The sequence below is a fragment of the Carassius carassius genome, chromosome 18, assembly GCF_963082965.1.
Source record: "Carassius carassius chromosome 18, fCarCar2.1, whole genome shotgun sequence".
Classification (NCBI taxonomy): Eukaryota; Metazoa; Chordata; class Actinopteri; order Cypriniformes; family Cyprinidae; genus Carassius; species Carassius carassius.
In genome coordinates, this window is record NC_081772.1 from 21,842,683 (window position 1) to 21,856,346 (window position 13,664).

Consider the following 13,664-nt stretch of genomic DNA (forward strand, 5'->3'; position numbering starts at 1 on the left):
ATTTATGAATGTTTTGTAAATGATAAGTTCATTAACTAACCAGTTATAAATGGCTTACAACTGAACATTATTATAAAGTGTTACCAACATTGGTTTACACTATACAACATTTTACTTTGAATAAAATGTTAAATACTGTATGCATTACATTCTTTGCAAATAAGTTTAACTTAAAATTTTAACCAAATGCACTTAAACAAGCTAATGCAGGACAATGGACTGGACCAGGCGTTAATACCCCTGGTTTAGACCAAATGCAAATTGAATCAAATCCAACATTTACCTGAGTGGAAGACCGAATCTCTCAATTGAGCACTGGAAGTAGTAAAGGGTTGTTGAAGCCAGATTGTTGGTTGCAACACCAAGGTACATGATCTGTGTAAACATTTTTTTACAATATGTGATTCAGACATCAATATGCAATATACATGTTATAGATCTCGAGCAATGGTTGCAAGTTTGGTAGTAATAATTAGTTGACTTCCGTGCAGAATAGCCCTTTGTTCACATTTAAATACCTTTCTAGAGAAACCATCAATGCCCCCGAAGATCACAATGTTGTAGCTGTTTTGGAGAAAAATAAAAAATAAAAAGGTTCAGCTAATAACATTTCCTTGACTAATTTAGGATGAGTATATACATACCGAATGAGCTTATGATTTGTATCAATGTGCATCAGTGCTCCTGGGCTAGGCACAGAGTATGTTCGCCGAACCACACATCCCAACTGTGTCAGCCTGGAGATGATGCCTGCACTGTCAACCCTGTGCATGGAGGCCCGAATCCTTTCCCACTGCACTCTGTGACCCTCAGCCTGCAGCAAACCCTTCACCATCCTATATCCAGCATATGGATGTCTGGATTTTACTGCTGTGACTAATGTGTCTAGCTCTTCATCCTGAACCCTACGGTATGTGTCTCTCACTGACAATCCTATTTCTGACATTCTCCGGCGTATGGTTCTTGTGCTCACTCCCAGCAATTTTGCTACACATGGGACTGGTAGAGACATGGCTATAAGTTCCTCAATACGGTCCTCTGACAAAACTATTCTTGGTCGCCCAAGCTTGCCAGATTCAAAATCTAGAATGTTGTACACGTGATTGTCGTTGATCTCACCAATCACCTGCACAACCTCTCTAAGTCCATTCATTACAGCATGTAGAAATCCTGCATCCTCCTGGCTTGAAACTGCACTTAAAAAAACTAGCTCCTGTGAACAGGTAAACTCCAAAAAATCTAAATCAACTGGTGGCCGATTAAGCAGATGGGTCAGTCGTGTGTGAAGTCTATCCATCACAGCATTCATTAGTAGTTCCTACGATTTAGACAGCAGTATAACAATTAGCAACATGCACATTATAGATTTGCTATAAAATGTATTAATTATATAGTTTAGAATCAGCTCAAAGCAGATACCATTTAATATGCTTAGACCTTTGAGCTGATGCCTAACATATACATAATTTTGAGCTGATGCTTAACATATAGACCTACATCCTTTCAATGAAAATGCCAAACCAGCCGAATCTGTTTTTCTTAACACCGAGAATGTCATAGTATGCAGTATTAACACACGGGAGGCGGGAGTCGGCTTAATAGTAGCCTACACAACTTATAAATTATTTTAATATAGGCCTACAACAATTGTTTATTATTATATATTTGTGTGTGCGTTAAAAGTACCATAACGGCGGCGAGGAAGATGCTGAGCCAAGTCAGAAAGTCACTCACGAAGGAGTTTGTTTCTCTTCTGGTGACTGGCGCGATAATTGAACCAATCAGATAAGAGTAAATCGAGAGTCAGCAAGAAGCTCATTTGATTGGCTACATGAAGAAGGTGGACCCGCCCTCCTCTTTCACGCTTGCAAAGCTAAGTCAGTGATAGAATCGTGCCAAAACTGTAAGCGCAGAAAGACGAACTGTGCAAACCAGGTTATTTCGGGAGCGTTTATCCTACGCACCCAACAAGTAATTTAGACGTTTGCAGCAGTTTATTTTTTAAACAAAGTTTGATTTTACGCAATTAATCTGTTTTGCAGTTCTTGACTCTGTTGCTTTCGCTTGCAAATTGATGTTCACAGACCTGCAGTACTTTTGGCCGCATCTGTGCGCTGAAACAGTGCCAAAAGTGTACACGCGGAAAAATGGAAGTCAGAAGAATGCAGATCCTTATTATTTTGCGTTAGCATGAAGCTGCAGTTTCACAATACATGAATTACACTTACGAATAACACTAAAATGCTGCAAATATTTTTTTCTTACACTTGAAAGTCGACTTACACCTTTACAAATCTTATCTTGCGCATGCAAATTTGATTTACGCTTGCAATCTTATTTACACTTTCACAAATTTTACCTTGCGCTTGCAATTCATTATGGCATAATTTTATCTTCATAGTTTTTACAATTCGTAATAAATCTCAGAGATGCATGATAAACAGTGTCAATCTTATACAGACATTTTGCTGAAGCGGTCCTATACACCAGGTCTCCATAATCTAAAACAGATAAAAATGTTGCAGTGACTAGCTGCTTTTTTGCTTTTAAAGGAAAACAAAATTTATTTAGAAAGAAAAAGGACAATTTAAGTTTGAGTTTCTTCACAAGGTTGTCTATATGAGGATTAAAAGTGAGAGCAGCATCAAGCCAGATACCAAGGTACTTATAAGAATGAACCACCTCTATGACACTTCCAGTCAAAGTGAACACAGGAGGAGGAGCTTGAGAAACCTTCTTAGTATTACTAAAAAGCATCAGTTTGGTCTTATCAGCATTGAGAACCAGTTTAAGCTGCATAAGCGTACGTTGAACCACATCAAAAGCTTTCTGCAAAGACTCAACTGCTTTAGCTGGGGACGATCCAAAACAATAAACAATCGTGTCATCAGCATAGAAATGCATATTAGCATCTGACACTTTGTGGCCTAGTTCATTTATATACATAATAAACAAGAGAGGACCTAATATTGAGCCTTGTGTAACCCCCTTGTGGACCTTCACTAATGCAGAACATAGACCATCACATTTAATGCACTGAGTCCTGTCACTCAGATAATTCATGAACCAGGAAACTACACAATCAGACAATCCCAGACAAAGAAGCCTTTGCTTTAAAACAGCATGTCCACTGTGTCAAAAGCTTTCGACAGATCAAGAAAAAGTGATGCACAGAATTGCTTTCTATCAAGTATGTCATTAATTACTTTTGTAACAGCAGTGATGGTACTGTGCTTTTTCCTGAAGCCTGACTGCAGTTTAGAAAGGAGTTCATTTGAGTATAAAAACTCTTTTATTTACATTACATTTATTCATTTAGCTGACACTTTTATCCAAAGCGACTTACAATTGCTATATATGTCAGAGGTCGCACGCCTCTGCAGCAACTAGGGGTTCAACCTAAGTGTCTTGCTCAGGGACACATCGGTTTTTCACAGTGGATTCGAACCCCGGGTCTCTCACACCAAAGGCATGTGTCTTATCCACTGCTCTAACATCACCCCTATTTGGTCTGAAACAAGGGATTCTAAAATTTTTGACAAAACACACAAATTAGATATAGGCCGATAGTTAGTTAAAACTGCTGGATCACCTCCTTTAAACAAGGGAATAACAAAAGCTGACTTCCAAACTGATGGTATTTCATTGTTTTGAATTGACAGATTAAAACGAATTGTAAGGGGCTCTGCAACAAAATCAGCCGCCTTTTTCAAAAAGTAAGGCTCTATTAAATCTGGTCCAGGAGGTGTTCTGTGATCTAACGCTTTAAGAGCTCCATGCACCTGCTGTCACGGCAAAGAAGACTGGATGCAATTGCAAGTTAAATTCTCCTTTAATAGAGCTTAACGCTGAATAAGTCAGATGTACAATCAATGACAAGACAATAAAGCAGCAGGAGAGATGGCAACACAGGGACCTTGATGGGCGATGGTGTCCGTGGTGAGTGAAGTCCGTGAAGTAACTGAGGCTGACGAGATGAACGAGGAAATCCGGAATAAATCCACAGGAACAGACAGGCAACAGGAAGACACGAACAAACACCAGGACTCCAAACGAACGATCTGACAAACATGAGACGAAAGACAAGGCGTTAATATAGGCAAGATGTAATAAGCCGCAGCTGCCGCTGATCAGAAATCAACGGCAACGCCCACACAGAACAATCAGGTGATACACCCCGCAGCCTACACACAGACAACAAGATGACACCATATATCTGAGAACCGTGACAGTACCCCTCCTCCTAGGAACGCCTCTCGGCGTTCCCACCACCCCTTACCTGTCGATTGTAATCATCGATAAGGGGGTGATCCAGAATGTCCCGGGCAGGTACCCAACTTCTCTCCTCCGGACCGTAACCTTCCCAGTCCACCAAGTACTGGAATCCACGACCCCTCCGCCTCGAGTCCAGAATACGGTTAACCGAATAGTTTGGTTCCCCGTCTACGAGTCGCGGCGGTGGAGGAACCGGGACAGGCGGATTAAGCGGTGAATGAAAAACTGGTTTAATTTTGGAAACATGAAAGGCGGGATGAATCCTCCTGTACGCTGGAGGCAATTTGAGGCGGACTGCCACCGGACTAATGATTTTGGTGACAGTAAACGGGCCAATGAATTTGGGAGCAAGTTTAATAGCAACGGAGAGGAGCGGAATATTCTTGGTAGAAAGCCACACTTTTTGACCAACGACGTATAAGGGTGGCCTTGACCGGTGGCGATCGGTCTTAGCCTTGGTGCGCGCCCTCACCTGCAACAGAGTCTCAAGGGCTCTGTTCCAGGTGCGGCGGCACCTCTGGACAAAGGCGTGGGCAGAGGGAACCGCGACTTCGGATTCCAGACTGGGAAAAACAGGTGGCTGGTAACCTAAGCTAGATTCAAACGGGGAGAGGCCCGTAGAAGACACTGGTAACGAGTTATGTGCGTACTCAATCATAGAGAGTTGTTGACTCCAGGAGGAAGGATTCTTAGACGCCAAACATCGCAACATACGCTCTAAATCCTGGTTGGCTCTCTCGGTCTGACCATTGGTCTGGGGATGGAACCCAGAGGAAAGACTAACCGTTGCCCCCAGCAACTTACAAAACTCCTGCCAAAATTTGGACACAAACTGGGGCCCCCTGTCAGAAACCACATCCACCGGGAGGCCATGTATCCGGAAAATGTGGTCAATGACAGCAACCGCTGTCTCCTTGGCAGAAGGTAATTTGGCCAAGGGTATGAAATGGGTCGCCTTCGAGAACCGGTCCACAACGGTCAAAATAACCGTATACCCTTGGGAGGGTGGGAGGGCGGTGACAAAATCTAGCGATGTGGGACCAGGGTCTCGAAGGGACAGACAGCGGTTGGAGTAACCCATCTGGAGGATGGTTGGAAGTCTTACCAGTGGCGCAAACCGAGCAAGCCAAAACAAAATCGCCGATGTCACAAACCATACCTGGCCACCAGAATCATTGCTTGACCAAACACCTAGTTCGATTAACCCCTGGATGGCAAGCAATGTTAGAGCAATGACCCCACTTAATGACGCAGGACTTTAACTCATCCGGCACAAATAAACGGTTCGGTGGGCATGCGGGCGTAGGCGTTACCCCTTCTAAGGCCGCCAGGACCTTCGATTCGACCTCCCATGTCAGAGTGGAGACCACTAATGTCTCAGGAAGAATACACTCGGGAGTAGACGGGCGTTCGGACGGACCAAAAATACGAGAAAGAGCATCGGGCTTGATGTTTTTGGAGCCCGGGCGGTACGATAGAGTAAAATCAAAACGACCGAAAAAAAGTGCCCACCGAGCCTGCCTGGAATTGAGCCTTTTAGCTGATCGTATATACTCTAAGTTCTTGTGATCAGTCCGGACGATAAAGGGAACCCCCGAACCCTCTAACCAGTGACGCCACTCCTCTAACGCTAATTTGACCACCAACAACTCCCTGTTACCAATATCATAATTACTTTCCGCGGGAGATAACCTCAACCACGAACTGATGTGATGGATCAGGGGCAATCAGAATGGGAGCCGAAACGAAGTGACTCTTCAGTTTTGCAAATGCAGCCTCGGCTGAATCTGACCACCTGAAAGCCGTTCTGGGGGAGGTCAAGGCAGTCAGAGGCGCGGCTAGTTGGCTGAAGTTGCGAATAAAACGCCGGTAGAAATTGGTGAACCCCAGAAACCGCTGTAGGGCCTTACGGGAATCTGGACTTGGCCAATCCACCACAGCCTTAACCTTGTCAGAATCCATGCGAATTCCCTCAGACGAGACGATGTACCCTAGGAAGGAAACAGATTGTGCATGAAATTCGCATTCCTCCGCCTTGACAAAAAGACCATTCTCTAACAGCCGCTGAAGCACTCGTCTGACGTGTTGAAAATGTTCCTGGAGAGACGAAGAAAATATCAATATGTCATCCAGGTAGACATATATGAACTGATCAACCATGTCTCTCAACACATCATTGACGAGTGCCTGGAAGACCGCAGGCGCGTTGGAAAGCCCGAAGGCCATAACCAAGTATTCAAAGTGCCCTCTGGGGGTGTTAAAAGCGGTCTTCCACTCATCCCCCTCCCTGATGCGGACCAAATGATAAGCATTACACAAGTCCAATTTAGTGAAGACGGATGATCCTTGCAACCTCTCGAAGGCCGAAGACATCAACGGCAAAGGATAGGTATTCTTAACCGTGATGTTGTTCAGCCCCCGGTAATCTATACAAGGTCGCAAGGAACCGTCCTTCTTCCCCACAAAAAAGGACCCCGTCCCTGCTGGAGAAGAGGAAGGGCGAATGATCTTGGCTGCCAGAGAATCAGAAATTTATTTCTCCATGGCCTCCCTCTCGGGAACAGACAAAGAGTATAATTTGCCCTTAGGCGGAGACTTACCCGGCACTAGGTCTATAGCACAATCGTAGGGACGATGTGGAGGGAGAGAAGCAGCTCGGGACTTACTGAACACCTCCTTCAGGTCGAGGTACTCCTTGGGCACGTTAGACAGATCCACAGTCTCATCCTGCAAAACAGAAACAGAGAGCCGCTGAACTTGCTGCATCCATGATGACGGTCAGATCGTTCTGTCACGGCAAAGAAGACTGGATGCAATTGCAAGTTAAATTCTCCTTTAATAGAGTTAAACGCTGAATAAGTCAGATGTACAATCAATGACAAGACAATAAAGCAGCAGGAGAAATGGCAACATGGTGTCCGTGGTGAGTGAAGTCCGTGAAGTAACTGAGGCTGAAGAGATGAACGAGGAAATCCGGAATAATTCCACAGGAACAGACAGGCAACAGGAAACAGCGACAAGAAAGCCTGAGCAGGAAACAACACAAGAGACACGAACAAACACCAGGACTCCAAACAAACGATCTGACAAACATGAGACGAAAGACAAGGCGTTAATATAGGCAAGATGTAATAAGCCGCAGCTGCCGCTGATCAGAAATCAACGGCAACGCCCACACAGAACAATCAGGTGATACACCCCGCAACCTACACACAGACAACAAGATGACACCATATATCTGAGAACTGTGACACCTGCTGCACAGTAAAAGAAACAAAATTAAAAGGCTCTCCAGAAAACACTGAGGAGTATGTGCCTGGAGTGACAGCGACTACTCCTGTCGACTCGGACAGAGAACCAACTGATATAAAATGCTCATTAAATCAATTTAAGACATCAACTCTGTCGTAGACTGGGAGATAATTTTTTAAGACAAATTTTGTGAGGGCTTAATTTCTTTTATTCACAGAAAGAGACTTGATAATAAATGTAATCATAAATCATACAAAAATCATGAGAAATAAATCTTGATAAAATTCTGGACTTAAAAGGGTCATATGATGTTGCTAAAAAGAGCATTGGTGTAATTCAATATGTTTATGTGATTTAATGTAAAAAAAAGAAAAAAAAACAACAACCTTTATTTACCAAATAATGTACATTATTGATTCTCCTCCTTTCTGAAATGCGTAGATTTTTACAAAGCTCATCAGTCTGAAAAGCGAGGTGTGCTCTGATTGGCCAGCTATCCAGTGCATTGTGAATTGCAGAATGTGTGACGGAACTGTTACGCCCCTTACTATACTGTGATGTTGTCTCTCCAGCAGGACGAGACTCAGTCCTGTCTGCTCTGCCCGTGCACATCCCATCATCGGTTCTCTTTTAGGAGTTCAGTAAATGTCCTGTTAGGAGTAACTGAATAACTCAGGATATTGGTTTATTTCATGTCAGAAGGAGTGTCAGGCACGTTTATAAACCAAATAACTGAAGTTATTATTGGATTAGTGCATTCTGGAGACACAAACAATTTCAAACGATTCAGTTCCATTTGGTAAACTGGTTCAACCGGTTCACTAAGAAGATCCGGTTAAATAGAATGATTCGTTCACAATCCGGTTGTCAGCAGAGGAGAAAAACAAAACAAAACAATAAAACCCATTACAAATGAGGCATTTGTTGCATCCAAAACTAGAGTTTAAATTATCATCATTGGCAAATTATTTAAATATAAAAAAATTAACGTTACTTACAGGCTGTGAGTCAGAAGCGGCAGACTGTCCTTGCAAAGTTGGAACTGCCCAACTTTATAGAAACAGCTGTTGTGCCACAGACACATTGTAGACTAATAGTTCAGGAAACAGTCCTCATCCTCCATAAAAAGCCCAGCACACATCTGTATATTTGGGTTGAACTTGTTGTGTTGTAAATACAACTTAACCACTGATTTCTAGTTGTGTTCTCTTTTGTAAGGCCAAACAGTTTTGCCTTCAAAACAAAACACACAGTGACTCCACAACATGGCAGCAGCAGCAACAGTGAGAATTAAAGTTATTCCTTCTTTCTTTCAGTGAACATTTGGGCAGTGTTATGCAAATCTTCACATTGTGATGTAGACAAGTGGGGGTGTGAGCCATTTTAGGTAGGCATAGTTGACTCTTAACTTTTATAAATAATATCTCTTTGGATCAAGAGCTTGCAACACTTCAAAGAGAAAGGAAAAATTGAAATTGCATCATATGACCCCTTTAAAATGCAGCGTACCATCTCATATGCCAGTGTACATAGATGGATCAAAGCCATCTGTATCTGCTACAGTACTGATTGGTTCAAAACATTTTGGCAAGTTTATACATGGACAAAGATATACAGTCTTTACAGTTGAAGCATGTGTATTACTTTTAGTTCTAGAGCCAATAGAAAAGGAACAACAGGTTTTTTGAAACTAAATAACCTACAATAATCAGCATTATAGGGAAATGTAATTCTTTAAAGAAAATAAATGTATTGTATTGTATTGTATTGCATTATAATGTATGTATTTAGTTAGTTAGTTAGTTAGTTTGTTTGTTTTCGGGCCATATACGACTTGCTGGAAATGAACAGGCTGATAAAGCGGCTATGGAAACACTTCAGTTAGAAATGACAGAATGGAAAATACCAGCATCTGATGTTAAGAACTATTTAGAATTTGTACAATTAAAGTGACGTGACATACAGCCAAGTATGGTAACCCATGCTCAGAATTTGTGCTCTGCATTTAACCTAACTAAAGTGCACACACACAGCCGTGAACACACACACCTTGACAGCCATATATGCTGTAGCGCCCGGGGAGCAGTTGGGGGTTCAGTGCCTTGCTCAAGGGCCCCTCAGTCCTGGTATTGCCAGCCCGAGACTCAAACCCACAACCTTAGAGATAGGAGTCAAACTGTCTAACCATTAGGCCGTGGCCTAGCCATGGCGTTAACCCTTATGCGTTGTTTGGGACATGCGGTAAAATTGAGTCTTATTTTGGCCACAACTTTCTCTGTGTTTCAGCTAATGGAATGATTTTTGGTGACAAATCTTATTTTGACACATATTTTGGGAAAATGCTTTGAAATTTTTCAAAAACTTAACAATAAACTGTGGGAAAATTCACTACCCTTTCTTTATGTTCGTGGATGAAAACATACACTAAATTAAACTGCTGTAAAAATATTTTTTTTCTATAATTTTATTTTCTTTTGCATAAATCTATTAAATCAACCTCAGTCCTGATCAAAACTACCAAATGTTTTTAAAAAATCCAAGATTTTAACGCTTTAATTACCAAGTTCATAAATTATGTCACTGATTTGAAAAAAAAAACACACAAAATGACATATTTTCAATATAAAAAGTGAGTGTGGACTGGATCACAGTCTTGGGCATGTCATAGATTAGTAACAAGATTGGCTTTAAAGCATCGTCAGTTTTTGTGCAGCATTAGATTTTAATTTTTTCTTATTCATTTATTGTTGATGGCCCCATTGACTTCCATTATAACTACATTTTTTATTGCAAAGCCATGACACCATATAATCATGCATTCTTGATTGTTTGTGGTTTTCCCTTTTGGGAAGAGGTAAAATTTGTTATTTTTACAGTTGATCACTAGGTGGGACCATTAACCCTTTAGATAGGCCTGTGCAAAAAAGGCTTAGTTTCTGGCTTGTATATGGAGTTATATGGAGTATAACAGCAAATTATAGTGTGTGTGTGTGTGTGTGTGTGATGTATCCTACCTTGATGTATCTGAAAAAATCCAAATATGCACCTCAGCTCTCAGAACTACATGGAGTAAACAATAAAAAAAGAAGTGTGTTTACACACCTGCTGCTCTTTGATGGTGAAAACTACGGATGGCCTATGTGTGAAATGCTTGTCTTTTCTGGTAAAGCCACGCCTTTTAACGAAAACTCAAGATGTTCACAACTTAACATCGCACAGGCCTTTAGATTAGACTGACCACAAAAAAGACATTGATGTCATAACATTTCTAGGAATAGTTAGTCACAGTGTAAAATACTTCCTGTTGCAAATAGGTGGCGCTATGACTATAACTGAATATGGGCATGTCAATCTGTTCAGTTCCAGAGTCATTGAAATTCGCCAGGCCGCCACTGACACGCCCTTCGATGAAAACTCAAAATCTTCGCAATTTAACATCGCAAAGGCCTTTAGATTAGGCATACCAAATTTGCTGTTGATCTGAATAAATCTCTAGGAGGAGTTCGTTAAAATACAACGCATGGAAATGGCAAAAATGACACAAAATTTGCTCATAATATTAAAAATAACCGACTTCCTGTTGGGTTTAAAATTTTGCTCCAAGAGACTTCTTTGTAGGTATTTGAGAGTTACATGTGTGTACCGATTTTCATACATGTACGTGAAACATAGCTCAAGGCGCACACCGTTGAACGTGTATAGGTGGCGCTGTCGAGCCATTTTGCCACACCCACTTCTGAAACCCATATCAGATGTCAATTTTCGCCGGTTCTGAGGTGTGTGCAAAGTTTCATGACTTTTTGAGTATGTTTAGGCCCTCAAAAATGCGATTCAGTTTGGAGAATAATAATAATAATAATAATAATAATAATAATAATAAACGGAGCAATTCCAAGAGGGTCCTCGCACCATCGGTGCTCGGGCCCTAATAAGCTGCAGCTCGCTGGAGGGGTCAAGCTGCATAATAATTTCTAAAACGTTGGTACAACTCAAGCCCTTCCTCGTGTTGCTTGCTGCTCTTCTCACCATCAAATGACCAGCAGGATGGCATGCAAGTGTTTAAATCAACGTACTTTGCTTTTGTTTAGTTGCAGGTGCATAAATACACTTTTGTTTACTCCATGTAGTTCTGAGAGCTGAGGTGTACATTTTGATTTTCTCAAATACATCAAGGTAAGTGCGCAACGGTCTCTCTCACTCTCTCTCTCTCTCTCTCTCTCTCTCACACACACACACACACACACACACACACAATATAATATGCTGTTATACAAGTCAGAAACTAAGCTTTTTTTGCACAGGCCTATCTAAAGGGTTAATGGTCCCACCTACTGATCAACTGTAAAAATAACAAATTTTACCTCTTCCCAACAGGGAAAACCACCAACAATCAGGAATTTAAATCTAATGCTGCACAAAAACTTAAAAAATCCAGCCACAATTACTTTTAAATTGAAAATAAGTCATTTTTCCCAGAAATAAGTGACATCATTTATGAACTTGGCAATTAAAGAGTTAAAATCTTGGATTTTTTTTTTTTTTTACATTTGATTTGTTTTGATCAGGACTGATTGAATACATTGAATATTTATTGGGTACATTTTTACTGCAGTTTAATTGAGTGGATGTTTTCATCCCGAACATAACGAAAGGGTAGTGAATTTGAACAATACACAAGGGTTAAATCATAGATAGATAGACAGACAGACAGACGGATAGATAGAAATCTCAGACAGAAATGCAGACTACAGACGTCAAGGTTCAAGGTTGCTTTAAGAAATAAAAATTCTTAGATCAGGCTGTGATATTTTTCTATATCTCAAATCTATCTGCTGGTAGAATGAGTAATGAGAAGAATGCTGAGAACTGTCAGCATCGTGCTGCAATGCGAACATCTGGAAGTCAGAGGAGGAGAGGGAGGTGACTGGTGCCCAGCTGGCTGTGCTCACCCGACTGCTCCAACAGGAGGGCAAACAAAATTAGTCAAATCTAAGGCAGTGCTGATGAAGAAAAACACAGATCCATTTCCCAAACACAGCCGAGTCCAAATCATGGCACAACAGGGCATAAGGAGGACAAAATGCAGGCTTCAGTGTTGCCTTTCATCTGGCTGATCATCCCTATTCTAAAACATCAACCAAACCTGCTTTCCTACAGTCAATTCAAGTTTTCAATTCAGATGTATTTGTATAGCGTTTTTCACAATTTACATACAATTAAGTTTCTACAATGAACTTAGTAGTATCTTGTCAAATTGATGCACATATGGCAGAAATGTACAGTAAAATTCAGTTAATGATCTAATCAAACATACACTATTAACAGCAATTGTTATATGTTGTAAATCAAACTTTTAGCTAAATTTGTTTATCTCAACAAATCTCAACAAATTAGAATCTCAACAAATACTTTTAGCTAAATTTGTTTATCTCAACAAATCTCAACAAATTACAATCTCAACAAATTAGAATATGGTGACATGCCAATTAGATAATCAACTCGAAACACCTGCAAAGATTTCCTTAGCCTTCAAAATGGTCTCTCTGTTTGGTTCACTAGGCTACACAATCATGGGGAAGACTGCTGATCTGACAGTTGTCCAGAAGACAATCATTGACACCCTTCACAAGGAGGGAAAAGCCGGGCATACACTGTGCGATTTTCATCTGATTTTGAGCTGAATTCTGACTCGTGCGACTCTTTTTCAGGTCGGGACGATTTTCAGCATTTTTGTGAGTCGTTTGTCGTGCAGTGTTCGTGCAGTGTACAAGGGGAAACGAGAGGCGATTAACCTCTCCCAACCGGCAATCGGGTGGTCGGATGGATTTCTGACATGTCAGAAATTTTGGTCACCTCTCGGGAGGTATCGCACTCAGGGCTACGAACCGATTTTCTGCGTGTCCCTCAATGCGCATGCGCAAAACCATAAACGAAACCATGGCGACACGGCGTGTAGTGTGGACTGAAGTTATGTCAAAGAAAAATAAAAGAGGGAAGAAAACGCCTGCTTACCTCCAGTTCGCATTGCAAAATGGATAAACCATATTGCTCTGCACATTGTGTATGTTTTTAATAGAGCTTCAGATGTTAGTTCTATTCGAACGTAAGTGCCCTGCGAAATGGACATCACCGGATAT